A 15,621-nucleotide genomic window follows, 5' to 3' on the forward strand; every position below is an offset into this window, starting at 1 on the left:
TGGATGCACTCAAAATCCTGCTCTTCTCTGGGAGCGATTTTCATGCTGTTCCTGAAAGCCCAGAAAGAATAGGAAAATTTTATGTTCAGTGATAGATGGGCTAGACAATGGGAAACCTGCACTGAACCAGACACAAAGGACCTAGCAGAGGTGACGCCTGCCAGGGCTGTGCACCTGCGTTTCCTCAACATCTGCAGGGACCCCATTAGTAAGTTTCTATGAAAATGAATTAGACTGTGTGCTTTCTGGTCTTGCAGGTCAGTCTCTTACCTCAACACCAGTGTCTGAACTGAACACAGCCTGGCAGATTCTGATTCCCCCTCCAACCTCTGCCCCAGCCTTAGCCTCTGCACCATCTTCTTGGCTCTGCTCTGGTGTCAGGAGCAGCAAACAGTGCAGTCTGCAGTTAGCACCTTGCCACTGATCAGCCATAAGCCCCTAGACGTGACAGAATTACTCCTCTGAGGTTGAGGCTGTAGTTGGCTATCTGGACAACCTGCATCAACTTCCTACACCCATCACCCTTTGGACCTAGATTTCTACCCTGACTCTGCAGCCACGTGGGCCCCTTCCCCACAGCAGGTGGAGGAGAGGGCAAGGTCATGCCTGCCCTCTTCCATCATGTGTGAAACTGGCTGAGACAAGCGGGGTTGTACCCTGAGCATCCTAGCTCTGAGAAGAACCTGCACCAGCCCTGCTGGATCTACCCATGCAGACCCCATCCCTGTGATCTCCTGGAGAGCTACTTCCTAGATAAGGAGGTAAAACTCATGGAGAAGATGGGTGCCCACCTGACCATCCTCTGCAGGCCAGCAGGCCCCCTGGCAGGCTGGACAAGTTCCCCTGAGAAAAAAATTGAAGGCACTTTGTAACCACTTTGGACCCTTCTCTCTGAAGCTGTGGAAAAAGTGCAGACAATATAGCTTTTTGTTGGAAAAAAATAGCAACCATAAGAAACAGAATTTGACAATTTATCAACTACACCAAGAAGCCACTCTGTGGTCCCTCAAATTGATTTAAATACCAAAATATGTCATTTAAAATGTGGACTCTGGAACTGGGCTGCCTGAGTTCAAGCCTCTTTGTATCTCAGTTTGTTCTCCTAGAAAATAGGCAATATAAGATTATTCTCCTCATAGGCATTTTGTAACTACGGATTGCACATCCCTAATCTGAAAATCTGAAATCCAAAATGCTCCAAAATCTGAAACTATTTGAACACCAACATGACACACAAGGTGAAAATTCTACACACAAGCATTAACACAAACTTTGTTTTGTGCACAAAACTATTAAAATATTGTATAAATTACCTTCAGACTATGCGTACAGGTATATATGAAACATAAATGAATTTCATGTATAGACTCAGGAACCATCCCCAAGATATCTCATTATGTCTATGCAAATATTCCAAAATTCAAAAAATATGTAAAGTCAGAAACACTTCTGGTCCCAAGCATTTTGGGTAAGGGATACTCAATTGGTCTCAGATGGACAGCAAAGTGCCTGGCACCTACTGAGTGCTCATCTAACCAAGTAAATATGAGCTATCATTATTTCTATTAAATATTTATTTATATCACAGAACTATGCTTGGTTCTATTTCTCACCTCAATGAATTCTCTATGATCCATCGCGAAAACAGATTAAAAACCCAGATAAGGTGATTAAAATTACTGTTCACCTAAGGAAAGGCTCATAAAACTGGCTTATTTTGCAGATGTTTCTTCAAGGCTGACTCTTAATCAACAACTAATCAAAGGCCGTATTGTGAACATTGTTACTACACATGGAAAATATATTTTGAGAAATAAATGATAAAAGTTGTAATGTGAACCCTGAAATCATAACAATGAACTTTAAAAACTCTGTCACATTAAAATCTACTGGTCTTAGACACTGGAGACTCCAAAACACGGGAGGAATGGAGGGGGAAAAGGGTCCAAAAACTACCTGTCGGGTGCTATGTTCCCTACCTGGGTGATGGGTTTAGTTGCAATCCACACAATACATGACAAAGCCCTCAGCATCACACAATACATCTATGTAACAAATTTGTACATGCATCCCGCCCTCCCAAATCTAAAATAAATATAAAAAGGGAAAAGTGGGCCAGGCGCGGTGGCTCACGCCTGTAATCCCAGCACTTTGGGAGGCCGAGGTGGGTGGATCATGAGGCCAGGAGATGGAGACCATCCTGGTAACATGGTAAAACCCCATCTCTACTAAAAATACAAAAAATTAGCCAGTCGTGGTGGTGGGTGCCTGTAGTCCCAGCTACTCGGGAGGCTGAGGCAGGAGAATGGCATGAACCCGGGAGGTGGAGGTTGCAGTGAGCCGAGATTGCGCCACTGCACTCTCCAGCCTGGGCAACAGAGCGAGACTCCATCTCAAAAAAAAAAAAAAAAAAAAAAAGGGAAAGTGGCACATGGCAAGAACATCTCTAATTAGTGATCACCATAGAAATGCCTTAAGAACTTGATCCATATATGTGCTTTTGCCTCTGAATCCAAACCTATTTGTCTAAATACCACATTTTGGGAGTTTGGGGGAAGCATTTCTGTTTCAAACGATGTGGAGACAAGCACTGAGAAAGATCACCACAGAGTGAATGGGATCTATACACACAGACAGGCAAGCACAGTGTTGTCCCTGCCTGAGAACGATCCCTCCAACCCGGGGAGAAAACCTAGGTCTCATTTTAAAAATATCCTTCAGAAAAGAAATACCTCTTCAACCCGCATAGTCCCCAATGAAGTGCTATGCAAAAATGTTTCTTACAAAAATAAAATAAAATTTATCAGTCTATCTTGAGTTCTAAAAGAATCTTTTACACATGAATAATTTTTTAACATCATGCATCGGTCATTTAGAAAATCTTGGTTCACTGAGTTGTACTGATTTTCCAATATAACATCTTTCATTATATGACATTTAAAAAGCCCACATTCATTAACATTACCACTGATCTCATCAAAAAAATTCTTTAAGTATTTAAGTTAAAGTAGTTGTCAAACTCCTGGTGGCAGATACAAGTTTTCTAAGCTTCTAATTTTTGCTTAAAAGCTCAAATTTTATCATTAACAACAAACACTGTCAGTTGTTTTCCTTGAAGTGACAAGTTCACTCCCTTCATTTCTGAGAAAATGTCTGTCAAATACTCAAGTTTGAAAATCATAGTCTGTCTCTCACCCATTCTTTAAAGTGAAATAGTGTTTCGTGAACAAAAGTAGCTTTTCTCAAGACAACTATCCTACTTGAACAGGCAGAAGCACCTTGCACATATTTCATATTTACAGAGTATTAGAAAGCACATACTCCACTGTTGAGATTTAATAAAATTGGTAACGTTTGTTACTTCATCAAGGACATTCTTAAGTGAAACTAGCATTTTTTAAAAACTGGGTGTTCGTGGCAGAAAAGAATAAAATGCCTGCTAATAGCGTTTGGTGGCACCGCTTTGATTCCTGCTAAGGTGCCTGCAGTACTGTCATCCATTGTTTTTACATCTATCTAGTGTATCATCAACACAGTGAAAAAAGACAAAAAACATTTTTGTATTATTATGAAGATAGTTTTGATCTTGGGTATGCATCGTAGGCATCACTGGGCTTTCAAAGACTCTACCTGGAAAATCACTGCCTTAGGTAGATTCCTTCACCTCTGCATGCCTCAGTACTCTCATCTGTAAAATGGAGAGGATTCGCAGTACATATCCCGCAGGGATGTGGTGAGGACTAACTGGAATAAATCACGTAAACAATGAGGAACAAAGCTGGCCTATGGAGATGCCATCTAAAGACTGGCTATTAAGGAGATCAGGCATCATTTGAGGCTCTTGTTTAATCCAGGTGTGACAAAAATCACCATCTTAGTGTTGTTTTTTTTTTTAAAGAGCATTTATGAGCTATCTCCACTGCATTTATCAATTATCTCCACTGAGAACATTCCTGGTTATTTTCCTGAGATTGCTAGAGACACTAACAGGTCAGAGACTCTTTCAAATGCCAAAACAACTAGACTTCTGTTTAAGAAGCTCGGCCGGGCACGGTAGCTCACGCCTGTAATCTCAGTACTTTGGGAGGCTGAGGTGGGCAGATCACGAGGTCAAGAGATCGAGACCATCCTGGATAACAAGATGAAACCCCATCTCTACTAAAAATAGAAAAAAAATTAGCTGGGTGTGGTGGCAGACGCCTGTAGTCCCAGCTACTCGGGAGGCTGAGGCAGGAGAATGGCATGAACCCAGGAGGTGGAGCTTGCAGTGAGTTGAGACCGCGCCACTGCACTCCAGCCTGGGCGACAGAGCTAGACTCCATCTCAAAAACAAAACAAAACAAAACAAAACTCTACTCACTGTAATTTCCCCTGATGTGGCCTGAGAACATTACCTAGCCCACTTCTGCAGACTTCAGAGCATGTCTTCTTAGGGGCTGCCACTCAAAAACACTGGAGGAAAAAGGTGGATGTTTATATTCATGTCCTTTTGTGTGTCTGTGTTCTCAAAATATTGTGACAGCAAGAGACAGAACAGAAATTGCCTGGTCCCTGAACCTGATGTGCAATGTCAGTTCTCTTTGGTTCAACATGGTTTTCAGAAACGGACAGACTCTGAACAAAGATATCTGTCCCTTTAGTCAACAAGACAGGAAACTGATTTGGGGGGTTATTTTTTCCTAATGATACTAGGTTGAATTTTTAAAAATTAATGCAGATGTGGATATATTAGGAAGTAAAATAAAAACTTGTGTGATTTTTTTAAAACAATTTTTTTTGTGACTAAAGAAACATAACTTACTGAAATGCATGATTCTGGATCACAGGGCAGAAGGTTGGGGCATGGGAAGAGCTACAAGAATCTTCATTAAGAAAACTGGTGAAATGTGAATATATTCTGTGGATTATATAATAGTATTACATCAAAGTTAAATTTCCTGAATCTGAATGATTGTCTGTGTTTATGTAAGAGCTTGTCCTTCTTCTTAGGAAATACATTGAAATATTTAGCAGTAAAGGGGCATGATGTCTGCAAGTTACTCGAAAATGATTAGGAAAAAAACATTAGAGTGAGACACAGAGAAAAAGAAGTAAATATGGTAAAATGTTTATAATTGTGGAATCTGAACAAAGCGTACATAGGAATTATTTGTATTACGCTTGTAACTTTTCTGTAAGTTTGAAATCATAAAATAATCAAAATAGAAAGTTGTAAAATGTCATTTGAAAAAAGGACAAGACATTCTTTTGAGTTTCTTGTGTCACTTATTAATGACAGTGCTCCCCAGGCAATTTGCTCCCTGCTTATCTGTTTGGCCTCATCCTGTACCATCTCCTTGTCCAGCTCAGAGCACTGCAGCCTTTGGGCCCTTGTCTCTGACCATCAAGTGGGCCCCGATCTGCCCCCGAGGCCTGTGGCTCTGGGTGCTCCCTAGTCCTGACCACTCTCCAGGCTCTCCTCCTCCAGGGCTGCCTGTATCATCACCTCAGAGGCCTTTCCTGATCCTCCTATTTAAAGGAGTCCCCTCACTTCCACTTTTGTCACTCTTTATAACCACTTCTATTTTATTTATCTTTCAAATAATATTATCACTGCCCAAAACTGCTTTATTTACAGCTATCTATCTTCCTCCAACAGCTTATTCTCCATCTGGGTAGAGACCTGCATTTTTGGTTGCTACCATTTGTGCTTGGAACATTGTAGGCACGCACTAGATATCTGTTAGCTGAATGAATGAACAGATGTCCCCAGGATCTGGCAGTGGGCATTCAAACTCTTCCTCCACCAGGGGTACTAGGCATGGCAAGTACTCAATATAGATGTGTTGATTGAATGACAATATGTGAATGAGTGGATAAATTAGAGAAAGTTTCTAATTCTAAAAAGGACTAGTTCTGGAAGGCCGGTGAGCTCAGGAATTATACAGAGAAACCCACATGCAGCCTGGCTCAATATGGCCTCCCAGGCATGCACTTTGACATTTACCCTCCAAACAGCCCCAGTCTGGCTTTCATTCCATTGCTCCACAAAAGCCGTCCCTGCGAAGGCCATTCATGATCTGCACGCTGCTGAATCCAACAGGCTTTTCCATCTTTCCCTTCCATGTCACTCTAAGCAGCACTTGACAGAGTGGGCCCCTCCCTCCTCCTTCAGTGACTATTCCCCAGGCTTCTATGGCACTGGCGACTTCCAGTTTTTCCCTGACTCTCACTCTCCTCTGCCAGCTCCTCTCCAATCACTTAAGATCCCTAGGGGTTACAAAGAAGCCAGTCCTGGGCCTCCTCCACTTCTCACTCCATGCTCATTCCCTAGGACATGCTATGAATCCCGGTGGCTTTGAAGACCATTTGTATTTCTAAGCTGAGTCCTGAATGTGTATCTCCAGCCCAGATTTGCTGGCTGACCTCCAGGTGCGTTTATCCAACCACCTAGCTGATACAACCATTTGGATATCTCACAGAAATCTCAAAATGTCTAAAGCTGAACTCCTGATCTTTGCTGCTAAACTTCTTTTTCCATCCTTCTCGCCTCAGGGAACATCCACCTTATAAACCCCCAGATCTGTCCCTCTCACATTCACTTCATCAGTTAGTCAGGACAATTCTGCCTCCAAAAGATATCACACATCTACGATACCCCGATCCATCTCCAGTGCTGTCACTGTATCCTAAGGTACCATCACCTCTCCCCTGGCCTGTGTCCCACTTTCCATTCTCGCTCAACTCCACTCTTTACATAGAACCCAGAGGAGTCTCTGTAAAAGAGGAATCAGATCATGTCATTCCCCTGCTTGAGATTCTCCAACGGCTTTCCATGGCCAGTAGAATAAAAACCAAAATTCTTAACATAGCCTAAGTGGTCCTATACGATCTAGTGTCTCCCCACCCTCATGCCAAAATACTTTCTCTTGGCTCATGAAGCTCAAGTAACATGGATCTTCCCTCAGTTTCCCTAAAATATAAAGACATCTCCTGCCCCAAGGCCTCTGCATGTGCTCTTTCTCAACCTGGAACGTATTTCCTCCAGCTTTTCAGCTAAGTCATCCATGGGCTCTCATTCATATTGAAAGGTTTTAAGAAGGAAAACTGCCTAAAGTCGAGTTGGATTTTATAGTGGCAAAAGAGTAGAAACTGAATTGGAGTGGTGCTGGACATAAGGGCAGGTTGGTAGAGTGGGTGGAGGCTGCTAACACTGAGGGAGAGAGGAAAATAAGAAGGTCTAACCTAACAACATTTCCAGGACAATGAGGAATACACACATTCTCAGGAAATTCCTGTCTCCCGCCATTCTTGGGAAACATTCCTTAAGGACAATCATGGGAATCAGCTGGACATGGTGGCCAGCATGGAAATGCTGAAGATGCCCTCTCAGTTTCTGGGTTGGATGAATGACTTGTCAAACAGTGAAGCCATTGAGATGGGGGATTGAGGTGGAGATGTAATCGGTATGCAGGGCAGGAGGAAGATGAGCTCAGTTTGGGGCACGCATTTGGGATGCCAGGGGGCCTTCAGGTACAGATGTCCACCACCTACTGTGATGGGGACTTGGGAAAATGCTAACAATTGGAATCACCACTATGAGAAATGAAATTGAAAATGATTGGAAGCATGAAGAAAGGGGCTGTGAGGCCCATGGGTGGTAAAAGCCATTACAACTGATAGCAGCACAGACAGGGAACCTCCTTTATGATGAGACTGTCACTGGCACTTTATTAAAGACCATCATTCTGTAGTCAGAAGTTCAGAGCATGTTCACAAAACACATGAAGCCAGGATGATTATTTTTTGGAATGCAATGAAAAGATTAAACGAAAACATGAAACTATTTTATGAGTATAATATACTACTTTGTTTAGAAAAATATATACCGCTTGTTTGTTACTAGTACGAAGGTTGCTAGAGACTAGACACTATCATCTAGACTCTAGGTGTTAATTTTTTTCCATTCCAAAACAAAGTAATTCACAAAAACGTGCACTATTCATTCATGCAATAAGTATTACTAAGTCCCACTGTGGGCCAGATGCTATTCTAGGTGCTGGAGAGAGAGTAGTAAAAAGTACTGAAGGCACTAAAAAAATGCATGTCGGATGAACACATCAAATCAAATCCCTCTATTATTACATCACACCCTCAACATTGCTCCCCAGTTCCACAGACATGATACTATCAGTCAGCTTACCTTGATTAGTAATCATTAAATATTGCAAAAACACCTAACAGTTAAGTCCTATGTTGAAAAAAAATAGACATCCAATAAAATGCAAATTTGTGGTAAGCACTAGGAGAAAACAAGAAGCAGAAAGAGGAAGGTTGCCTAATCTCGATGGCAATATTCTCTAGGTCATCCGTGAGCTTTGAGTTGTGAAGAAAAATCCAGGCAGGTCAATTTGACCTTGGAATAAAATTCTTTTGGTTGAATGTTAAGTGGCTAAATTACAACTTTGGGGAGAAACAGTTCTTGTAATGGAACGCTCTTCCCTGCGTGATTAGACTTAATCAGACTTTTTTGTACTTTAAGGTCAGGGAAAATTTTCAACCTGTAATCATCTACTTATTGGGACACACTAAGAGTTCATGATGGATTTTTAAACACCCAGAGCCTTCCAAATTAACTCAAAGTCTCATGATTTCTCCCTTTAATATGTTACTTTATAACAAGTAGATTTTAATAAAAATTAAGGGAAAAAAATTTCAGGTTTCTGCCGGAGGCACTGACTTGTATTTCTTCCAAGTCTCATGCTCTCTGGGGGTATGCATCTACTGAATTCATAAAATAAAAACATAGTAAATGGTAAATGTAAATGTAGGAAGAGGTAAGACATTTCCATCAATTCCCTATGAAAACTATCACCAAAGTCTTGATTTGGAAATAATGAAGTCTCCCAAGTAAAAGTAAAAGGAGGGTTGGCTAGGGGATTTCCAATGCCTGCCAACAAAACCTGGTTTAGACTTTCTGTTTTAGAGCATTCTGGCCAATAAACTTCACAGAGATTTAAACAGTAGCCCTTTGGATTCACTTTGGATTCCTGAAGTCCATGGACTGTCTTTCAAATATCTAAACAAAACGTAGACAGAAGTTAGAAAAAAAAAAACAACTAGATAACCCTAAGGCCACAAAATTAGGTAACTTCAGAGAGAAGATGTCAGAATTTTTTTATGTGCATCAAGTCTATACTCATGGGCAGCCCAGGAATCTGCGGGTAAGAAGCACTGAAGTGATAACTCATAGGGTTGAAAAAAATTCCAGAGCTGATCATGATGAAGGAAACATAAAGCACACAGTTCTAAAACTGTTTTCCAGATTGTATTCTTTAACAAAGATACCTATTATTTATGCTTTTGAAAAAAGTCAGTGACGTCCCTACACAGTTCATAATGAGTTCTGCAGATTCATGGAATTCCTTTCTTGAAATCATTTCCTTTCCCTGAACTTTTATGTTTATACCATCCATAGTATCACATCCATCTTCCAGCTTATTTAAATTCTGACTGTGAACAGGGACCATGTTTGTATCTTCTGAGCTGTGCTCATCAACTTCCTAGTAGCTCCATAAACGTGTATAACAACGATATTAATAATATTAATGAAGCACTACATTAAAAACTACAGCGTGTGTATCAGTATTTCTTCTATTTCCTTGAGGTACAGCAAGCAACCTTTTTAGAATTTCTCTATCACCTCGTGGGTAGGAGAATGAAAAGAGGTTCTCTGTCAAGATGATTTGGAGTTTTTGGATAGTTTGCTCCAAGTCAACAGGGTATAAACAAATGGTCCTTATACTCTTGTGTATTTTGCCAAAGGCAGCAAAATAAATTAGTCATCATTTCAACATGGCCAAGTTCACAAAACATCACATCTTGCCAACGTGCCCAAGGACCATATCTGTGCTCTGCGACCTAAATACAGAAACCCTAGTCCTAATGTCCACCACTTTCTTGAGTATTTTATGTCCTTTTTGATTACTATTAACATCCATGGGAACAGATAAAGTAGCTACAAACTCTTTTAACAGGTATGAGTATCACCTATCACTGTAACTTCCATTAAAATATAAAAACAGTTAAAAACCAAACAGAGCATCACTTTTTAATATTATCTAAAATAACAATAAAGGTGGTCAGATGGTTACATGTTCATTTAATTGCTGATGAAGCCAGACCAATAAGTCAAAGCTGGATTCCCTGTAGAATATCGATTTGAAGTATTAGCAGCAAGGATCGTTTGATAAGACAGATTTAAAATAGGAGTAAAGATTTTACTTTCCAAGGATTCATCTTTGAATTCTTGTGGGTGGCTGTTTTATTTCCAGCCTGCTAAAAACCATATGATCACCTGAAGCAAGCAGGCATGAGCCTGGAACAGGAGTGAAATGACGACGAAACATTTGTACATGTTATTAAAGCTAATGAAGCAAGACACACACTGCCTGGTTTTGTGTCACGTGCCCCTGGAGAGCGCAACTGTGTTCTGGGGCTGGCTGAGGCATCTCCCCAGGATATGGCTCACCCTGAGGCCTCTGATTCACCGGCAGAGCTGTTTTTCCCCTCGGGAAAGACCAAACAGACACCTGACCTTTTATAAAACCTCTAGGATGAATCACAAGTAAAGTTCTTTGGCATTCTGAGGTGGTGGGTGGAAATCAAGGCTTGACAGGCGGCCTTGGGATGGGCAGCGTGGGCTGGTGCTGTGGGCTATGCCATAGCGTAGAGAATCCCTCACACTGGGACCCCTGGCCTGCATGTCATCTGGCAACCAGGACTCCCACTCAATTTCCAAAAGGTGCTACCCACCCTGGAAAAAAATCTAGCCCACTGAGTAGCTGGGAAAATCCACAGCCAGGGAGACAGATGGCTCAGGAAGAAGCAATCTGGAATAATAGTGAGGGTGTGGGAGTTGGAGTGTAGGCTGGGCAAGGAGATCAGAGAGGAAAGAACGGGCATCTGTATGTGGCGACAGATGACGGAGTGCTGTTTGGGACGAGCAGTTGGAAGAGGCAAAGGAAATGGAAGTAATGTATTTATGCATAAGGGCTGTATCATAATTAGGAAAATTCCCCTTCTGTCTACCCCGCAAGTGCCGCTTGGTTCAGATGGGGGCAGACAGCAGAGAGCACTTTCTTCACGGAGGAAGCAGAGGCTACCCGCTATTCCAACAGGCTTTCTATTTCTGATAGAAACAAATCCAAACTGAGCTAATTTGTGTACAGCTGCAGGCAATATAAACACGGCTATTTAGAATTCTTTATAGAGTATAGGCCTTTGTACTCTATACTTCATGGAAGTTAATAAGTAGGTGTCAAACTCTGAATTAAAATTCCCAGAAGAGGACACAGCACAAAGGACACTAAAAATGATTTTTAAATAATCATAGGGATAAATAGCATCCACTTCTGACAAATGTAAGTGCTGGCATAAAATGTTATTAGGCTACAGAGATTGTCTTTTGTTCAGGAAGTATATTTTATTCTCCTGCCTCATCATTCATCATCCTAATGAGCCCTCAAAATGTAAATTAAATAGCAAAGACGGATTCATTTGAAAAGCATCTTTTCAAAAAAAAAAAGCTAGGTGTTAAACCATTTTTTCTACTTTTATTCTATATATCATTTCATTTTTTCATTGAAAAAAAGCCCTCAGTACTTGAACACTTTATGGGGTAAGTTCATGCAATTCATATTTTCAGTAAACAGTTCATTCATTCTCCAGTACTATGGGATTGGTGATTTGAAAAGAAAAAAAAATCGCATTTTAAAATGGTATGCCCTGTAAATGATGTTTGATCCGGAAAATCTGAGAAACCTGTGCATGCATTCACTTTTTTGTTTTATTCAGAAGTGATTTGGTCCAGGGAAACCCTCAATGGAAAAGGATTAGCGAAAATTTCAAACAGCTTTAGTTTACTGAACTGAATGCATTAATGGCTAAGCAAACACCAGTTCCACCATTAATGATAAAAGAAGAAGGTCATGAGCCAAATTAGTTGCAATTTCTTGTTATGTATTGATAAGAACATTACCCGTTCCTATGATGAATAGAGAAATCAGGGTTTTGTACTTGACCTGAATTTATGCATGAACACACACAACAGAAGTGACTGAACAGCTCTGCTGGGGAGGCACCCAGGAAAAACACGCTGGGAAAGGAAAATAGCAGCAAATCATGTCTCATTTTGGCATGATTGGTCCTCATTTGCCTGTCTCTCTCTCTCTCTCTCTCTCCCCCTCACTCTCCCCACCCTCTCTCACTGCAACCCATAAATCATTCTTCGCATTCTTTGGCTGTCCCTGCTTATGTGAGAGAGCTCAGCTCCCAGCTCTGTGTGGGTGAACGTATATAAAATGAAGACACAAGTAACTGCACTGTTGAGGTTTGCCTGATGTCCAGGGAACAGCCATTAATCTGCACAAGGGGGTTTCAAAAGCCCCACTCTGCCAAATAAATTATTGTTAACCAATCTAGGCATTCTAAAGACACTATATTTTTATGAGGTCAAATGTTGCAGAAATATCCCAGAGGGAGGGCAGAAACTATCCAGCTGTGAAAGAAGCAGGCTAGTGACAGCACTGCACAGAAGCCTGTGGGGTCCTGCAGTGGCTACAGACCGGCTGCAGCCCTGGCTGAAGCACATCCTCAAAGTCTGCCTGGTTCATGAGGACTGCTGCATTTGGGAAGCACTCATCCCTCACAGCAGTGCCCAATGCAGGCTCTCCTCTAGAGAGGGGGCACCTCTCTTGGAAGGTCTGGCTGATGAAAGAGCATATCATGACAGACAGGAGCTCATGGTAAAGACTGCATAATCCACTGGCCATCCTGTTCCAGTTTACTTACTCAGTTATTTTTAATGGAGAATTTTCTTTTTAATGTGACAGAACTGAACTCAATGCAAGGCTCAAGGCTGTCGTCATGACAGTTGCCCACATAAAGAAACTGCAGTCTGGGCCCAAGCCATGGCCCTATCAATTTCCCAATAATGCACATTTTGATGGGCACATCAATTGGTTTATGATGTAAGAACAACACTAATTAGTGAGGAAGAAACCAATGTCCTGTGTTGATAGGGCCCGGTGCAGTTAAAGCGATGAAGTGAACGTTACTTCTAACAAAGGAAAACAAGGTATTATTCTGCACAGATATTTAACTCTGAAGAAGTGTTGAACAATGACAGATGTATTTTAAAGTGGAATTGAAGCCTCATCCACAGTTTAGGAAGAGAACTGGCTAGGATATCAATAAATTGTTTTATATTTGACCCCAGGCAGGAAAAACAACATACAACCCAGGGAAGGGATGGTGCCTTGCTGTGAAATATGTGCATTTTAACCTTTGCAATATGTTAATAATTAATATGAATTCACACCAATATGATATCTTCATAAAAACACAGAACTCTCATGTATAAAACCTTTCAAGTATAAAAGAAATAAGCTACCCCCTAAAGGTTTTCTGAAAAAAATTCCCATTAAAGAAGGTTCTCACAGTTCGAATGTACAGACTTTTAACCAGACCTAAAATTCTTGTGAATAAGCCCCATGCTAAATGACTGACAGTACCACTAAAAACTCTAAAAAATAAAATACACGCTTCATTAGTGTCCCAGCTGAACTCAGAATCTCTGGCCCAGAATAAATCTTAGCCTTTAAAAATAAATTCTCTTCTGAATTAACATCTCAGAGTCATTAATCTTTGGAGTGACCCTTCAATTTCATTTGGAGAACTACTACATTTCTCAAAGGTCTTTTTTCTTTTGGCAAGCCATGATTTCATGGAGAGAAGGAAAATAACATGATCTTTCTTTTATCATTTCCTCATTCTCGCCCTCAGGGTGGCTTCTCTTCCCTTCCCAACTGAAACATCCTAAATCTAAAATCAACAGAGAGCCTTCTACTGAGTCAGCAAGGAACTAAAATTTAACTTTAGGGATACGTGAAAATAAAAACAAGACTAGGTAGAATTATTATTATACATTTCAGGAAGAAAAGAAGCATTATTGTGAACACAATTTTATCAAATTAAAAATGGTACAGACTTTATTCTCTATTTCAGGAGCCTTGTTTATTAAGCAGACAGAACTCTGCTTGATTATTCCATGAAGTCGCCAACCATTAATCATGCACATTTAACAGGTCAAATGAAGAGAGGAAATTTGTGTGCAGTCATGGTAAATACTGCCTCATTTTACCCACTGTGTGATACTAAAGGTACAGACATCATGTTGTAACTACATTAGGACAGATTGGTCCATAAAGTAATTTGATTGTAATTCCTTCTTGAGCAGACAACTATTTTTGAAAAGCAAATAACTATTTATTTTTTGATTATTTATTTTTAACTGACAAAAAGTATATGTATTTATGGGGTTACAATGTGGTGTTTTGATAGATTTATACATTATGGAATGATTAAATCAAGCTATTTAACACATCCATCACCTCACATATTTTCATTGTATGGCCTGAACATTTAAAATCTGCTTAGCAATTTTGAAATATACATTACTATTAACTATAGTCACCATGCTTATTTGCTTATGTATGTATGTATTTATTTTTGAGACAGAGTCTCACCCTGTCGTCCAGGCTGGAGTGCAGTGGCATGATCTCGGCTCACTGCAACCTCTGCTTATGGGGTTAAAGAAATTCTCCTGCCCCAGCCTCCCCAGTAGTTGGGACTACAGGCACATAACACCACGCCTGGCTAATTTTTGTATTTTTTTGGTAGAGATGGGGTTTCACCATGTTGGCCGGGCTAGTCTCAAACTCCTGGCCTCAAGTGATCTGCCAGCCTTGGCCTCCCAAAGTGCTGGAATTACAGGCATGAGCCACTGCGCCCGGCCTGCTTATTAATCAAGATTTTCAAAGTTAGATGTTTAATTAAAGGAGAATATGTCTATACCACTCATCCATCAATTTTCACTGTGAAGACCACATTAGCCAGCTTCCAGAGGAGACCCATTCTGGTGAGGGGGTGGCTGGGTTCACCATATTCACTTCTACCATCCTCCAATCCCAGCCTCTCCCTCTACCTGGGGGATTCACTGGAACAATCCATTTGTATTCCCGCATTTTTTGTGTTCTTAAGCCAGAAATGTCTCCCGTATAGCCTGTCAACTGCCCACCCCTTCCAAACACCTCTATCCTCTACTGCCACATGAATCTTAAAATAGAGCTTCCACTGTTCGGTTCTCCAGACTTACCAGCCGTTAATAGCCCCTCATCACCTAGAGGATAAATCTGTAGTCCTCAGAGCCAAAAGCAGCCCTGCCCTCAGCCTTCTCATCTGGCTCATTTGGGCATTTTCTTCTTAACAGCCTACAGGCATTCCTATTGGGAACATCTGCTCATCCATCCCACCTGCAATGCCTTTCAAACTGTGATTCAAATTCTTCCACTTTACCCTACCTCACACACAAAGGCCTTTCCCTCATTTTCCTCCTCAAAACCCAATGACCACACTGTCTTGCTTGATATGCATTCCTTCCTGTCTCACGGGGCTATTTAACATTTCACTTGTTTAAGTCTTATCCATGTTTCCCTGAGAGCAGGAATTGTGTCTGGTACTCACATGCACACAGCCTTCATGTAACATCACACCTTACCCAGAGTAAAGACTAAAACAAAA

The 15,621-nt window shown here is 41.0% G+C and overlaps 1 protein-coding gene across 9 annotated transcripts in view; it reads right to left on the reverse strand.

The window, feature by feature from the left end:
• The window catches only part of AFF3 (ALF transcription elongation factor 3), a 616,655-nt gene that overhangs the window by 333,403 nt on the left and 267,631 nt on the right, over window positions 1-15,621 (reverse strand). The window lies entirely within an intron of this gene.

This window comes from Pongo abelii, chromosome 12 (genome assembly GCF_028885655.2).
Source record: "Pongo abelii isolate AG06213 chromosome 12, NHGRI_mPonAbe1-v2.0_pri, whole genome shotgun sequence".
Classification (NCBI taxonomy): Eukaryota; Metazoa; Chordata; class Mammalia; order Primates; family Hominidae; genus Pongo; species Pongo abelii.